The 16,340-nt window shown below is 38.7% G+C and overlaps 2 protein-coding genes and 1 gene segment (V, D, J or C); 2 read left to right on the top strand and 1 right to left on the bottom strand.

Moving 5' to 3' along the window:
- LOC311036532 (M1-specific T cell receptor beta chain-like) overlaps positions 1 to 16,340 on the top strand; it is a 100,576-nt gene that overhangs the window by 27,528 nt on the left and 56,708 nt on the right. The window lies entirely within an intron of this gene.
- LOC311036531 (immunoglobulin lambda-1 light chain-like) overlaps positions 1 to 16,340 on the top strand; it is a 96,092-nt gene that overhangs the window by 23,824 nt on the left and 55,928 nt on the right. The window lies entirely within an intron of this gene.
- Positions 6,061 to 16,340, bottom strand: part of LOC311036534 (T-cell receptor beta-2 chain C region-like) — a 35,548-nt gene continuing 25,268 nt past the window's right edge. Inside the window, exons 3-7 of the C gene segment in view lie at positions 9,556 to 9,616; positions 7,101 to 7,445; positions 6,957 to 6,980; positions 6,702 to 6,808; positions 6,061 to 6,135 (exon numbers count right to left, since the gene is read on the bottom strand).

Here is a 16,340-nt window from a genome sequence, read left to right as displayed (position 1 = left end):
GGGCTTATACGCACACACCTACACAGGCTAGGACACATGTGAACACGAATCACTATGGGCCATATACAGATAGATACAGTCAATACAGGTATAACGCTTGACATAGACGAGGAGGCTGATCGTGAGACAAGAGTGACATCTGCTGGACAGCCATGATACTTTAAGCTCCTTTTAAGGCAAGCTGTTCCTCTAGAACAGTGGTTCCCAAACTGGGGGTCGGGACGCTCAAATTATTTTGGGGAGTCCCCAGATCATTTGCTTAAACATTGAGTGTTTTCTCACTCAACTGTAAACAAACCAACATACAGTATGAGTATAAGTGTATACAGGGTATCTGGACATTTCTAAAGTTACAATTTAATGCTCTTTAAGACCTTTTTAATACCAAATTGTCAAATATTACGCAAGAAAGAGGCAAACATTGTGAAGATAGCCAAACTAGTCTAGAAGCTCTCAACACTTACAATATTTATCTGTGGAACTGAGTCAAATGAAATGTAATGCCTCAACTGTCAGGGTGGGGGGTCCCCACTTCAATTATGATTTTGGGGGGTCGCAGCTTTAAAGGTTTCGGAACCCTTGCTCTAGAACACTTGTCATTAATCAAATAAATAATAACAATGACTTAAAAAAGTGCTCCTCGGAGCACAGGTCTCCGCCAGGTCAGGTAGGTTATTGTGGGCCAGCAATGTTCGGAATTCACCAATCAGGATGGAATATGAAAAATCGGACGGATCCGTCTTGATCATTAGAAAATAAGATCATGTTTATCGATTTGCGTGATGTTTGGACACAATTTGTAGGAGTAATGTAAAAATAAATTGTTTTTCAAAAATGTGTGCAAAGTTTAGGTCGCTGCGTTCATGATTTGCGGCATTTTGTTCAAAACGGGCCACTCCTGCAAACTTTATATGTCAATCTTAGCCAATCAGGATGGAATATGACAAATCAAATAGATCCGTCTCAGTTACATGACCATAGAGATCATGTGTACCGATTTGCGAGGAAATTTGGATGAAATCTGAAGGAGTAATATTTAAAAAAATAGTTTTACATAAGTCGGCCTCCTGGTGCCGCTATAAAAGGCAGATGTGAAAAATGCAGGGCAAAGGTTTTTCCTTGGCCTCTAGGGATTGCGCATACAAAGTGATACGCAGAACGATGCAGTTAAAGGTAAAAACGTGAATCGGCCTGTTATAGCGCCACCATGAGCCTGATTTGAAAAAATTCAAGTGGCATTTCTTCCTGGGCCTAGTGGGAATGTGTGTGCAAAATTCTACGGAAATTGCACGCTGTGTTCATGATTTGCTGCTAGTTGTCAGATACATTTTTAGGGAGACCTGTAAAGACACCATTACAGTAGTTGAGTTTATCACCAAGCAAACACCATCGTTATATAAAAAGCTAAACACCCTGAAGTTTCCGAGTGTTGCGCTGAATGTGGTGACCTATCAGTTTCTGTTCTGCCCGTCCAAAGCATGGAAACAAATTGCGGACCATGGGGAAAAAAGCATCTTGTTGGCTGTCCTTCAGGCCAATGAACAAAAAGTCACAGGAAAGCATCATATTACATATTTTTGTTTTTTAAATAATTGATAATAATATTCGGTCAAATTCTGTGGCGGTTTTGTGTATACAGTCTCTTCATACATTGTCGTGCCACTTTTTGCCACTGGAGGTCGTGCAAATACTGGTCCAGAAGGCACAGTATCAGAGCGCATGTGCACCGTATGAGTGAGTGCTTTTCTTAGCACTACTGCACCTGCAGCTTTGGATCTTTCACTCAGTTGTATTGAACCAACCATGAGGGTACACTTTCTTCTAGGTCTCTTTTTGCTTCAGTGTAAGTTTTAGCCTGCTGTTGAAAAATAATCATTATACAGTTGCATTTTTATGCACAGTCTATCAGTGAAGATTCTAATTCTACCATACTTCTTCCATCTAGGCACAGAGGGCAACATTCAAGTTCAGCAAACACCTCGAGACCTTGCCGTTCAACCTGGCTCGTCCCTAAAAGTTGACTGCTCTGCTCTAGGAAATGACCACCCTTACATGTACTGGTATCGCTGGACCACCTCAGGTGGCTTTAGTCTGGTATTCACATCCATTGGCAAAGGGAATGTGGACCCACCCAGTGTGGAGGGTTTCAATGCCAGCAGGCCAGATGAATTGAACATCGCCCTGGAGTCGGCTTCTGTGTCTCTAGCACAGCCTGCAGTGTGGTACTGTGCAGCAAGCACCACAGTATAACATGTCAGTGCTGATCCTATACAAAAACACATGCCATTCATTCACCACAGCGAATAGAGAGTTTATCACATGTTCAATATAGTTTAGGGTGAACACCACAACAGCTGTTGTCAGGTAAAATCTTGAAAGAGGGATGATTTTTCCACTGTATTTATGTAATCATACAACGTAAATTGGTGCCAGAGGCCCAATGTTTCTGAAACTCAATCAACACTTAAATCCTTCAATGAAAGAAACCTCTGCGTGCGTACGAGTTACTCTGGCTGTGTGTCCCCTGTGCATCTCTAGAACCAACCGACCGATCGACTTCAACTCTGCGCACATATTGCTGAGGACCCGAGGGAGTGATGTGCTGAGAGCAAACTTGGTTGGATCGTCGGTTGTCCAAAAAATCCCCATAGTATGGAGTACCCTGTTGTCATCAATATGATGTCATAGCACTGACATTATAGACCGGCCTGTACTCCATATTTGGGCATGGCTGACACGTAGCCATGGCCGTTAGGAGTTGTCCTTAAAGCTATGTGACTGTACGTGTTTTTAACTCATCGCATGATGTCTAAACTTCAGTAAAAATAAATAATTTAATTTTGCTACTCACCAAAACAAAGATGGTCTTCGGGTGATTAAAGGATTTTCTTCACGGTGAAAAGGCTCTTAAAGCCCCACCTTTTGTGTGAAATCTAATGTTTGTTCAGAAAATTAAATATATCCACCAGAGGGAGAAACTTTTAATCACTCCACCTGCCACCTACAGATACAGTCAATAGAAATGGCCATTGACTGTTAAAAGTGGAAATAATATAATATTGACTATTTATATATTAAAATTAAATTATATAGTTTCTAAATTAGGCCTACTGTACATAGATAGTATTTTGGATTCATGAACTTTGTTAGTGACATAGGTGTTACAGAGAAAATAAATATATTTTAAAAAACAATATAAAATATACTGTGAATACATTTATAATCAGGTCCAGCATGAGGACATGAAGCCAACGATGGTGCTAATCGAATGAATGCTTGCAAGTAATACATTCAACATGACCGCAGGCGCTGCAGAGTACTGTATGAAAATGAGCCCTTTACCCATACAGCTTTTAAATTTGCATGGTACAAAGTTCATATTGTATATACAGTACATTAGTTTATATATATATATATATATATATATATATATATATATATATATATATATATATATATATATAATATATATAATTAATGCTGCTAGAATGTTTGAGGAGCTGAACATTTTATTTTTTTTACTCATTTACACATTTTTTACTCTTTCTGTATGTACCTGTGCACAAGACTTGCAGTGGGGTAACAATAAAGACCATTTTGAACCTTAAACCTCATTTTTGAAGCTTCACCTGGTGGAATAGCTGGGAACTTCGCTAACACTGGAAAAGCATTGATACTGTTACTGTATGCAAGAATCTCTCCAACACTCAGGCACTTGAGGCAAAAATAAATCACTAGGTTCACAGGGTAGGGCAAGGGATAACACTGCCCATTATCTACTTTAAACTGAGGCCATTTCTTCTAAAGAATGCATAGACTCCAGGAGGTCCTTGAGGTCCTTTTGTTTATACACACACAACCACGAGGCAGCATAGGCCTATGGCATAGTTCAGTAATGTATACTTCTGAAGGTGCTTATCAAGATGTGCTCTTGCATTACACCCAGTAGAATAAAATAATGTATTTGTGCACCAGATTATAAGTAACAGCTGGTGACATTACACCATAACTCATCAGACACATGCTCATACTGTCTGCATCTACAGTTGACATAGAAAACAACAGAGAGAACATTCTCTCTGATCAGTTAATGTTTGCGCAGAGACCTGCAGAGATGGTGGTTGCAGAAAGGCAGGTGTTCTTTGCAAGGTATAGGGTTGTGGTTAGGTTGAAGGTTTCACATCTGTCATTTCTTGGAACTAAACATGATCTACAACCTACGCTGTGACCACATCCTCTCCTCTAGTGCTGTTCTCTACTCCCCCGCAGACAGAGCTACAGTTTCATATCTGCCACAAACATGCACAAGCCTCACCTCTGCAATGAACAGAACATTGATTGTAACCTTACACTTGTTTATGTACAGTATATGTTTAAGTATTACAATCAATATCAGCAGTATATTAACAATAGCAAAAAAAAGAAAGCAAAAAATAACCAGAGATGAGATTATTTTACTTCTAGATTGCTTCACTTCACATAAGCATTTTTTAAAAATGGTTTTGTCATATAGATCTGCTATTTGTGAGGAAAAACTGAAAGAGAACTTAAGGAACAAAGTGAATTCATAATTGTGTCTGCAGTAGCACACTTTTGAGAACAATGATAATTAAAAAAAAGTATTTTCATCAATGGAAAAATACAGACAAAAACAATTCATTAAGAATGTCAACTGATCTCATATCTTATAAAGCTTAATAGCTTATGGAACCTTTGCTTCACGTGTGGGCAATAAAGAAGATGAATTCTCACAAATGTCAAAGACAGGCATGGTGCTAAAAATACATCACACTCCTACAGTAAAGGTGTCCTAATAGGGAGATGAGGGGACCCTTTTTGACAGGCTGAGATCAGTCACCTTATAGCTGGATCCATCTCAGATCTTATAACGCTTACGGAAACTTTGCCTCACAGGAAATAGTTGAATTCACATACATTTGACTGATAGGCATGCTGCTAAAAATACACCACCCTGCTACACTAACTTTGTGCTGATAGGGGTGATAATGGTGACACCTAGCATAAACTATTGTGAACTTGATTTTGGGGGAAATACTAATAAACCTGCCCATCATCCATACCAGTCACTCACATACCTGTACAGGTTACATGACCATAATGTGTACTTAACTTTTAGTTCATAATATGAAATGAACGTTTAATACATTTGATGGGAACTTAATGAGCCATGAGAGTTAAGGACAGGAGCGCACTTGACATGAGTTGTGTTTTGGATTTTATATTAACATCTGACATAAATATATTTATGTCAGATGTAATATTTATTTGTTGTAACGTGTTGCCTTTAGTTGGCCTAATTCAATTTGATGAGCTCATTGACCTGGTGGTTATTTGCATGAGAAATAATGAATCACATTAAATACTAACCTTGCATCAAGGTTTCCACCCTAATTAAATACAAATTGAGAAGCATAGATCTCTGACAAGACAGTCACTGTGACTGTCTTGAGTCACATATCTCAGATAAAAAAGAAGAAATCGCTTGATTTTCTGAAAAACTTTAATATACTATTTAGTCATGATAATGTTGATAAATGCACACAAAGAGATATCATTTAAGGAAAATTAGTATAATGATTTATTCACATGCTTTTACTTAAAGGAGTAGTTCACCCAACGAATTACTTATTTTCTATCAATTACACACCCCATGAAGCATTGAATTCATGGAGATCTTTTACTTTTTGTCGCATTCCTGAGCCAATAATTTCATTACCGGCGGAAATATGGTAATGTACTGTATCAGGTAGGAGACTCAAAGGAGACTCTTTGAGTCTCCTACCGGAGAGATCGCCGGTCATCCAAATATTGGCTTAGGAATGCGACAAAAACAAAGAAATCTCCATGAATTCAATGCTTCATGGGATGTGTAATTGATAGAAAATAAGTATTTTTTGGGGGTGAACTATCCCTTTAAGAGCAGCTATACTATACGTATGCACTTGGCGAGAAAAAGTAATATCTACTAAGTCAAGCCACTAGATAATAAAATATATGTATTATGCTTTACATTCTAATTACGGAATCAAAGCAAATGAGATCCCCTGAACTCGGTTGCCATGGTGGTGGTTAGGGTTGGCTCAGAATTCAGTTGTTCTGCTTCTTAGATTGACCCTGTGTAATACACAGAAAAGATTGTCACTTTTAAAAAATATATATATATATTTTAAAATATAAATCATTTTATTTAAAGGCATTTAAATACAATTATTACAAATTTGCCCTGTGTTTACATAAGAAAACAATAAATATATACTTTTTATCAATCATTTTTACAAATAATTTCCTTCTATAGTGTAGAGTAGTGTGGTGGTGTTAACTTGCAAAAACACATTACCCTCTCGATGTATTTTCACTGTTTGTTTTGGTAGACAGGGATGTTTTTGGGCTACCAAAACAAACAGTGAAAACACAAAACCTACTCCAGTGGCTGATAACTGCTGGTGCTATAGAGGGAAATTATGTGGGTAAAACAATTATTATTGTTTTCTTATGTAAACACAGAGCAAAGTTACATACTATGCCTTTAAGTGTACGTAAGTGTAGAGCAGTTTATCTCTGTGACATTGATGCAGGGACATATCAAAAGTCACACAGAAACAGTGAGTACATGCTGTAAAGATGGGCATGTACCGTACAAAGAACATGGTTCATGTTCAAGGATTATAAATTGAACCCACCTGAATCCTCCACAGTAAAGCCATAAGGAAGAGTCCATAGAAGCTGCTCTTGGCGAGGAAGAAGATGTAGGACATCTTGGCAGTTTGTGTGATCTTCAAATACTCTTCTGTAGACAATTAAAACATCCATCTGAGTTATTGGGTCCAAATAGTCAAACTACAGACTGTTTTGACATTTAGTATTTTTTTTAACATGCATATTGTCTCTGCAAGAATGATGCCCCATAATTTTGACAATACAAATAGTATTCTTACCTTTTGTGGTGCCTGTACTTGTACCTTCACATGACAAAAACACAGAAATTAGACGACAAGATTAGATTAGATTAGATGAGTGCTTGCTTTTTTTTACATAACAAAAAGAAAATGTTTGTATTTCCCACTATCTATTTAACTTACCTGGTACTCCGTAAACTGTGGCAGGGTGAGGGGTGGTAGTCTTCCCATCATAGAAGCCAACAATGCAGTCAAATTTCTTTTGATTGGAATGGTTCCAGTCCTCAGCTGTGACCTTCAATCGGCTGGTGATGTTGTACAGTTTGGTGACATTATTCTGCAAGGCTGCATTATCAGTCACCACTCCTGTAGTGACCGTTTTCGTGTCAACCTTCCAGGACACAGTGACATGGTCTGGGTAGAAACCAGTGGCCACACATACAAGGGTCTTCTTCTTCTTGTCTGTACAATCGTTTGGAGAAGGTGGAAGGATTCTGACTGTAGGTGTTGTGATATTGACACCAGGCTCTGGAATTGGACGGAGGAAACGGAGGAAAAAAAAGTATGATTAAAGCTGCATTGTGATTAAAATGCATTAAAAATAAATTAAGAATTTGTATTATTCTCAAAACAAAAAATGGGGAGAGAGAGAGAAGCTTCTATTGGTGACTCACTGAACCATAAATCTACAGCACTCTACAACAATCTCCTAAAATGGTTTTATCAAAAGGTTACATCAAAACATAACATCCAATTACAAAAACAAACTTTTGCTACTCTAATGGATTGTGTTATAATTATCTGTTTAGTTAATTGTTAATATTGGATCAAAGGAAGAAGCGACATTTACTTGCTTACTTTAATAAAGCAATACTATTAGTGTTTTCTTACTCTCTTAACACACAGATGGGTTCACATTTAAAAATGCTACGTTACACTTTAGGTTAGGATAGGACGATAGGACCACCACTTAAGGTACTCCCTATCACTATAATTTATCCAACATCAAAAAATGTACAATTTAGAGTATCAAGGCAAAAAATTACTGTATGTTTTGAGAATTTATGTTCAAGTTAATTTCTTACCAAGAACGGTTAGTTTGGTGCCACGGCCAAAGTAAGCAGGTTCGTAATTGTTCACACTGACACAAGGCTACAGAAAAAACTCTGAAATTTAGGTGCGAAACTTTCCACTTTTTTCAACAGATTCTTTTGCTCCATCTTAGTGATATTCTCAGAGCTTATCTCAAAGTCTCTACTACCCTGATTTAGTTATATAGTTATATATATAAAAAAAAAGATTACTCTTTCACATCACACATCACTGTTTCTAATCCCTTTTATTTAGTTTTATAATTTTTTTGACTGAACTAAACTATGAATCTACTCATTTATACTAGGTAATAGACCTTGAAGTGAGCAAAACAATTTCTTTATAGTTATTTACCAAATCAAATACGTTTAGCTACTGTAAATTACAGATTAATGTGTAGCATTGCATACCATTACATTTATTATCGTTTTGTTACCTTACCTAAGACCGTAAGTTTAGTTCCATCTCCAAAGTAAGCCTCAGACTGGGAGCTCACAGAGCCTTGTGCACTGATAAGAACTCATGCTATGAGAGTGATAATCTGGGCATTGTGCCAAATGTCATATTACCACAGCTCTACTGCTGAAGAACATAGATTATGCTTCTTCTTATTAGTGTTAAACTTTCACAAGGCAAACTCACAACAAAACGTCTGTGACTATTCACAAAGACAACAGAACATCAAGAATAAAAAATATTCAATATATATATTATATATATATTAGAACATTACAGTACCTTTTATGCCAGAGAGTTAATTGGCCTATTATAGAGGATTCCTTTTCTTACCTAAAACTGTGAGTTTAGTTCCAGCTCCAAAGTATGCATCCGAGTATGAACACAGAGTGTTAAGAGCTAACAAAAAAACCTTTGTTTACTGCCTCTCTCTCTCTCTAACCCAACACTTTAGAAATGATTGTGGCACTTTATTTAGAAAGACTTCCAAACCAATGCACTCCTTCCTCTCTCAATGGAGTCAAGTCAAACCTGATTTAAGTCAACCATTTAAACACTATTATTATATTATGACTGTTCTGTTAGGATCACTTGAGTGGTTTTCTTTTTTTAAGGTAATATATAACTGGCTCATCATCACTAGAGTCAAGATAACAAAGCCCAGGGACAGATCTTAAGCCAACTAGAGATGAACATGTCCTAATGTCACGGCGCATATTTCTTAGTATTGCCTGACAATATTTTAGTGAACATTACATATACGTTTTCTCACCTATGACCGTTAGCTTGGTTCCTCCACCAAAGTAAGCTTCAGCAAAACCACCAGCACAGTGCACACAAACAATCAGCACTTAAATTTACCACAAGCTCTTGCATATGGCCCTCTTTTTTTATTTCAGATTGCAGTCAAAAGGTGTGCAGGTCTCTTGTTTTTCACATCATATTACTACCTCTACCAACATTCTGACTTGCTACTACAGTAGTTGGGCCCAAAACTAAATTGAATCTCTCCATAACCGTCAGCCTCACAACTATTTTGTCTCACTTCTTGCTGGAATCATAAAATGAAAGTCTCATATAGCTTACTTACCAAGAACAGTCAATTTTGTGCCTTGGCCGAAATAGGCTTCGTAATTGGCACAGCAGCAAAGCTCAACACCAGAATTGAGTGAGCAGACTAATACTACAACTATAATAATTGTACCAAAACAACTGTTTGAGTTGACACACCATTGAAATAAAATGACCTTGTTACATGTATATGTGTACATTAACCTTATATACACTGTCTTACCCAAAACAGTCAACTTTGTTCCATTTCCAAAATATGCTTCGTTCAGGTTGTCACAGTGCAGAAATACTGAGCATGAATCTGCTATCATTCCCTACCAGAATTATTTCAGAACACAGTATTGTTTAGATATCCCTCTTCCTATACTGCGATGCTAAGGAAACATGAAACGCATCAAAAAACTAATAATATATTCACCTAAAACTGTCAGTTTGGTTCCGTTGCCAAAGTATGCAGGTTCAGTGTTGGTCACAGTGTTCTCAGTTCAGTCCAATATTTCAGGTTTTACATAAACCCACATTAACCCCCAATTTTCAAACACATTTTTACCATTTCATATTTATTGTAGTGCAGCAAAAGTGTAAGAGTTCTGACTTACCCAAGACAGTGAGTTTAGTTCCATTTCCAAAGTAGGCCTCGCTGCCAGTGTCACACTGATTGCATCCTCTACAGAAAAGTCAAAACGTTCCATAATCCTCCTTAATTAGACAAATAATCGAACACACTCTTCGTTATCCATTGGAGGTTTACAATTCCATTAGATAAGCTACAATCATCTCAGCAGTTGTGTTTTTGAGAAACAGTAGTGAGTCAAACAGCGAGATAGAGCATGTATAAATTGGACAATTTCTATTTTATTACACTCAGCTGTCCTTGTTAAAATCTATTTTATTTCCCCAAGGACACATTGGAGTCCCGCATGGTGTATTGGATTGATGTTTTTCCCTGTAACAATGGTATCATATACTGTACAGAACTCTACACAATAGAAGTGAATGGGAGGAGGTTTTTGTACGGCAGCTCTATAGGATTGTATCACCGTGGCCCCCTGTCCCCACAGTGAAAAAGTATTACACAAAAACCTTGATTCTTTCTCGTTCTCCCTTCTTGCCTACCCCCACATGACTTATCCATATCTCACCCCCCATCTCTCTATCTGCCCCTGAGAACAGGTGCACAGCCAGGGGGGATGCTGAAAGAGTTTGAACTGCTTCCATGCTGACTGGTGCTATTTCTGTGAGCTCTAAGAAAAGCAGTGAGAGTGTGGAGGGGAGGAAAGGTAAGCTTTTGTTTGTGTGTTTCCTTGTAGGTGCACAGTGGAAATGGCATCTCTGTTGGTCACATGTTTACATCCCTCCCAGTTGTCATTTCTCTTATGACATCATGACACCCTGAGCTGCAGCTGAGACATAGCCTAAGGATGTAGACATTGTAGAAGTACCAATGTTTACTGCAAACATGTTGAGAGAGTGCATATTTACACCAGGGGAATTGTTTGGGAAGTGTCAAATATATCCACCTCTCTTTGTCCAATGTGTCGCTGAAAGTTTTTTTTCCCAAACTGACTGGTGCTATTGGGAATGTATTACATTAGATTCCATTTCAGTTTTCCTGACTCAAAGCAGTGAAATTCAATGCAAAAGGATTTGAATGAGGCTGTCTGCCTGCCTGTGCATACAGTATGTATGTATGTCACTGTCTGCTAAGTTGTTGATCAGGGGGTGCTGAAAATGCCGAAATAAACTTGGAATGAAACATTCCATTAAGTAACAATGATGATGCAACTGACTTGCATTTAAATTAATCCTTAATTCAAGACATAATACATACAGTTTCTTTTTTCTTCGTTTTATACTGCAATAGATGTTTAGGGCTAGGCTATCCCAAAGGTACCCTGCAGAGGTCAGTGTACATTAACATCTGAACTATTTATTTATTTATTTTCCCCTTGGTATAAAATCTTTTCCACAATGGGCAGGCACTGTCACATAAATAAACATCACATCAATAAAACCACAAAATGAGTACTCAGTCTAAACGCCACTTGCAGCCAGGCCTGCCTGATATCAAACCTCCAAAAATAACATCTTCACTATTTCGAGCAAAAAAAAGGGAAAAGACTTACAGTCCAGGAGAATAGTGGTGGTGTGAGGGCTCTGTGTGCGAGTCTTTGCGTGCGCAGGTGGTCCACGTACAGGTGGTCCACTCCCTGCCCAGGTGATCTTCAGATGGGCCATGAGATGGGCAGTGAGTCTGTTGAGATGAGGGCGAATCTCACGTTGCCAGAGGACGGTTTAACGTTGCCTGGTAGCTCAACCCGCTGAGTTGGACGTCCTTTTGATGAGGGTTCGGTAAGTAACTGTATGTTGAGAGTGACCTAACAGTGGCCTGTACCTTATAACTCCTGCACTGATAGCCCACACTTGTCTAACTAGCTTAGCCAACTAGCATGCTAACAAATGCATGCACACAGTCATCATCAACCAGTCCCAAACTTGTACCCTTCTATTGATTGTTTTGTCAACAATTTTGTAAAGACTCTTTCAATAAAACGTGTTAAGTTCTTTCTTTCAAATGTTGACAAATCTCCTTCACTCTCAAGCATCATTCAGCTACTTGATCTCTCCCTCCTTCTGATCACTCATGCCTGCCGCAGGTATGTCCAAGCGGGTGCATGTCGCATTTCCTACATGTCGCCTTTCCGACTTTAACGAACCCTATACCTAACCCTAACCGCAGGCGGAAGCCACTAGTCGGAGTGGCGAGATGACGGAATGGAAGGAGCACCCCTGTCCAAGCACATGCACACTTCCCTCAGGTAGTCAAAATAAAATGTTTACAGTAACAGTTAAGTAAAAATAAACATTACAGTCAAATAAATAAAATGGTAATATTCATTTATTGTCTTCTATATCAACCGATAACAGTTACAATAGCCTACAGTTGCCTATAAATGTAGGCTACTACAATAAGAACTCTTCCAAAATAATAATTATTCATACAACCAACTAAAATAACCCTTAAACCAAACAGATATACCGGGTTACACAAAGTTGACATTTTGTTTCAGTTTTGCATTATAAATAATTTTGTAAAATAAAGCAACACAAATTTCTAATAATTGATATTACATTACAAAATTCCCCTCACTTTATCCACATATGTCCAACCATGACCCTTTCTTTCATGTAGGGGTTGTTGTTGAGCTGTGAAGGCATGGTTTAGTTGAGGCCGAGATCGCCAAATCTTTGGCATCATGTATCATCAGCGAGGATTTCAGCACCAGAGGTCTGAACAGTGTGTACTTTCTGTTAAAAGAGGAGGCACTTAACGCATTTTACCAAGAAAATACGATCAGCTCAAGTTTCTTGTTGTCTCTTTGTCTGTGCAATACATGTTGTAGAATTGATCATCATCTTGTTCAAAGTGCAGAGTGAGTGACTGATGGATCCCCCTTTTGCATCCCACCATTGGCGCTGCGTGCATGGCCAGACTAATATCACTGCGAGACATTAGTCTGGAATCTCTGAGTGGAACCTGTATTTCCAAGGGGCAAATTCAAAAGATGCCTCTGGTGATAAACCCGCCCGATATTTGCATACTGGACCCTGATTGGTCCCTCACTACTTTGGAGGGAGTGAAATCCAATCACAACTGAGCGGTGCCAGACCAAATCTGCAGAGGGCTATTTTTTTTCTCGCACTGGCAGATTCGTCTGGTTTCCAGGCTACTGAGTGCACTGAGCGCAAATGGTGTCTGTTGAATTTATTTTCGACACAGTGGGAGAAATCTGTAAAGTAGGGTTTAAAAGTCATGAAAATAGACACAATTATGTAATTATTAGAATTAGATTGATACCTTTTCAAGGTTTTTACTTGCAATACTTCCAAAATTAAGAAGAACCTCATTCTAAGAAATCAAAATATTGATATGATATGAACTACTTGAGCCTTTTAAAACATATCAGGAGGAGCTCAACAGCTCTTAAGCACCACCCTGATTCCCAGTTGTCTGGCAGTTCTTAATACATCCATGGCATGTACAGTACAGCCCTCATCAAAAGAAATGCATAGACTCCTGCCAGTGCCCTTAACCAAAGCTCTCTTCTAGAGCTGTAGCTAGTCGGCCAGGCGCTGCTCAGTGCAGGTTGCATGCATGAAAGATAACATAAACAATATCTTGCATGCATGTAAGATAATGTTGCCTCCCTGGTCTGTTGCAGAATGCATCAGACGCTAAATGCATCAGTGAATTGTGAATTGTAGCCCCATCAGTTTCCTATTGTTAGCTGATAGGCTAACCTGTGTGTTCTGCTGCTGTAGCCCATCTGCCTCAAGGTTCGACGTGCGTGAAAAATCCTGACTTGCGTGAAAATCCCAGTAGATCAGCAGTTAATTCTGAAATACCCAGACCGGCAAGAACAACCATGCCATTTTCAAAGTCACTTGTCACTCACCTTTCTTCTTCATTCTGATGGCTGATCTGAACCGCAGCAGTCAGCATTGAGTTGCTGCCATATGGCTGATTAGAAGTTTGCGTTAATGTGCAGTTGGAGAGATGTGTCTAATAAAGTGGAGGGTGAGTGGATACATAAGAAAGAAGAGCCAGTTTCATTCTGTTTTTTTCTAACTATGTTATTGTTTTTTGACCATGTTCTCATTTTGGGCTCTAAACCCTGAGCCCTAAACTGTGAGGCATATCAAGTGCTTCCATTTTGCATCATCACAAACATTTTGTTGCTAGGATGATGCTTTTTCAGTGCCTTGACTTGTATGAATGACTTTAATGATGCTGTTAAGTGTTTAGATCAAAACAGGAACACAATTATACTTCTGTACAACTCCACAGCAACAACAAAATAGGGTGGAGCAAACAGCAAATGTTATCAGCTAAGCCTTCCTGTGGAAGCCAGTATCCGGAGTGATGTTTTTTTGTCAGGCAGTCTCATCAAACCACATCACTGTGTGCTTGCAGCACAGAAATACACAGCCGAGTCTGATGAATTCACTCGGAGGACAATCAGAGCTCCTTTCTTTGTGTCTACTCTTGTGATATTGAATTGTTTTTCAAGCTGGCCCTCATAGTTGGGTGGGGTCGTAGCATACCCATACCCAATGAGACTCATAGTGTGACTTCTCTGCTTTTGTTGGTACCAGAGCATAACTGAAAGGCTGCTGTCATCATGGCTGCAATCAATCATAAGATTCTCTGTCCCTTTTGCGACTATCTGAGATGAAGACTGTTGAAATTTGACATTCTCTGCTTGACCTGGGAAGAGATTTGATTTGATTATTGCATTATATGGTTATATTTATTTGTCAGAAGAAAAATTCAATAGATTCACTTCTATAGAGCAGCCCTAATGATTAGCAATTAATTGCAGGTCACAGATAATCAAAATGCATTTCCCCCCATTCAGTGTTAAGATTTGTGATGAAGTTGAATAAAACCTACGTGTAAGCAAGATGAGTAGAAATGCAAGTGTGTATATAGCTGGAAACATGTTGATGAGAAAACCTCCTCCAAGGACAGTTTAGTGAAAAGAGGTCTTTAAAGTGTCACCAATGTGTTACATTGTGTGATTACTGTTGTGTTTACTGCTGAAGTCAAGCATCGAGATAGTTCCGGCAGTCAAGCTGTTCCCCACGCCCAGTCACCCTCCAATCTCATTCGCTAGTCAACACTAACACATACGCCCTCAATCCTAATGGTTCAATCTAGGCAGTCTAAGCAGAACGCTGCTCACTCTTCATACTACACACTCAGCAGCTCTTCTGCAGATTGTCAGTGATCAAACTCCCTCCACCTCCCCAGCTTGCTCCTTGTGGCATTTAGTTCTCCACTATGTCAGTATGTTTATTGTATGGGTTTTAGTCATTTGATAACTACTGACATCCTAAAACAGTGGCGTCGTTACACGGGGGCTTCGGTGGCTATAGCCACCAATGTTTTATCTAAAGCCACCAATAAATAACATTTTTTTATTTTTTTTAGTTATATATCTATAACCCTAACCTAACCCTACCCCTAACCCTAAAACCGAAATAAAGTAACAAAAAACTGGGAAAAAGTACCCTAATCCGCCCTCTTTGGGCGGATTTGACTGCATTGAATTTCTACCCTGGATACTTCACTGTCTGACAATGTGAGGCTGAGACGGTTCAAATGTCACACTTCTGATGAGATCTGTGGAGAAAGAAAAACAGATGGTAGTTGGCAACTTCCATGGAGCAAAATTACAACATCCACCTTGCAATGTATAGTATGCATCTTCACACCTATCACTTGATCTTTAAACAACAATTTAGGCAACAGTTGATACAACATCAGCATTAAAAAAGACATCTTTGATCTCAAGTGACTACCTGGTAAAATAAAGGTAAAATAAAAAAAACATTCACATTCAAGGTACTACTTTTAATTCGCCTGGTTTAGTTTCTCAATAACATGAGTAATCATTACATGGAAACAAGGCGAGTCATCCTTCCACTCTGTGCGTGAAGCAGAGTCTATCCTTGCTGCATAAATAAAATGGTAAATGGTGCATTTATATAGCGCTTTTATCCAAAGCGCTTTACATAGATTGTGCATTACATTCACCTATTCACACAAACATTCATACACCGATGGCGGAGGAAACCATGCAAGGCACCAACCTGCTCATCGGGAGCAAATAGGGGTTCAGCATCTTGCTCAAGGACACTTCGACATTAACTCTGGGGGAATCCGGGATCGAACTGCTGCTCTACCGGCAACTCTAGCCCTGAGCCGCTGCCGCCCTAATTATATACATATATTATTTA

Source organism: Gymnoscopelus microlampas (genome assembly GCF_963454915.1).
Source record: "Gymnoscopelus microlampas genome assembly, chromosome: 20".
Lineage (NCBI taxonomy): Eukaryota > Metazoa > Chordata > Actinopteri > Myctophiformes > Myctophidae > Gymnoscopelus > Gymnoscopelus microlampas.
The sequence above is the reverse complement of the archived record's forward strand: the minus strand, read 5'-3'. Positions and strand labels throughout refer to the sequence as shown.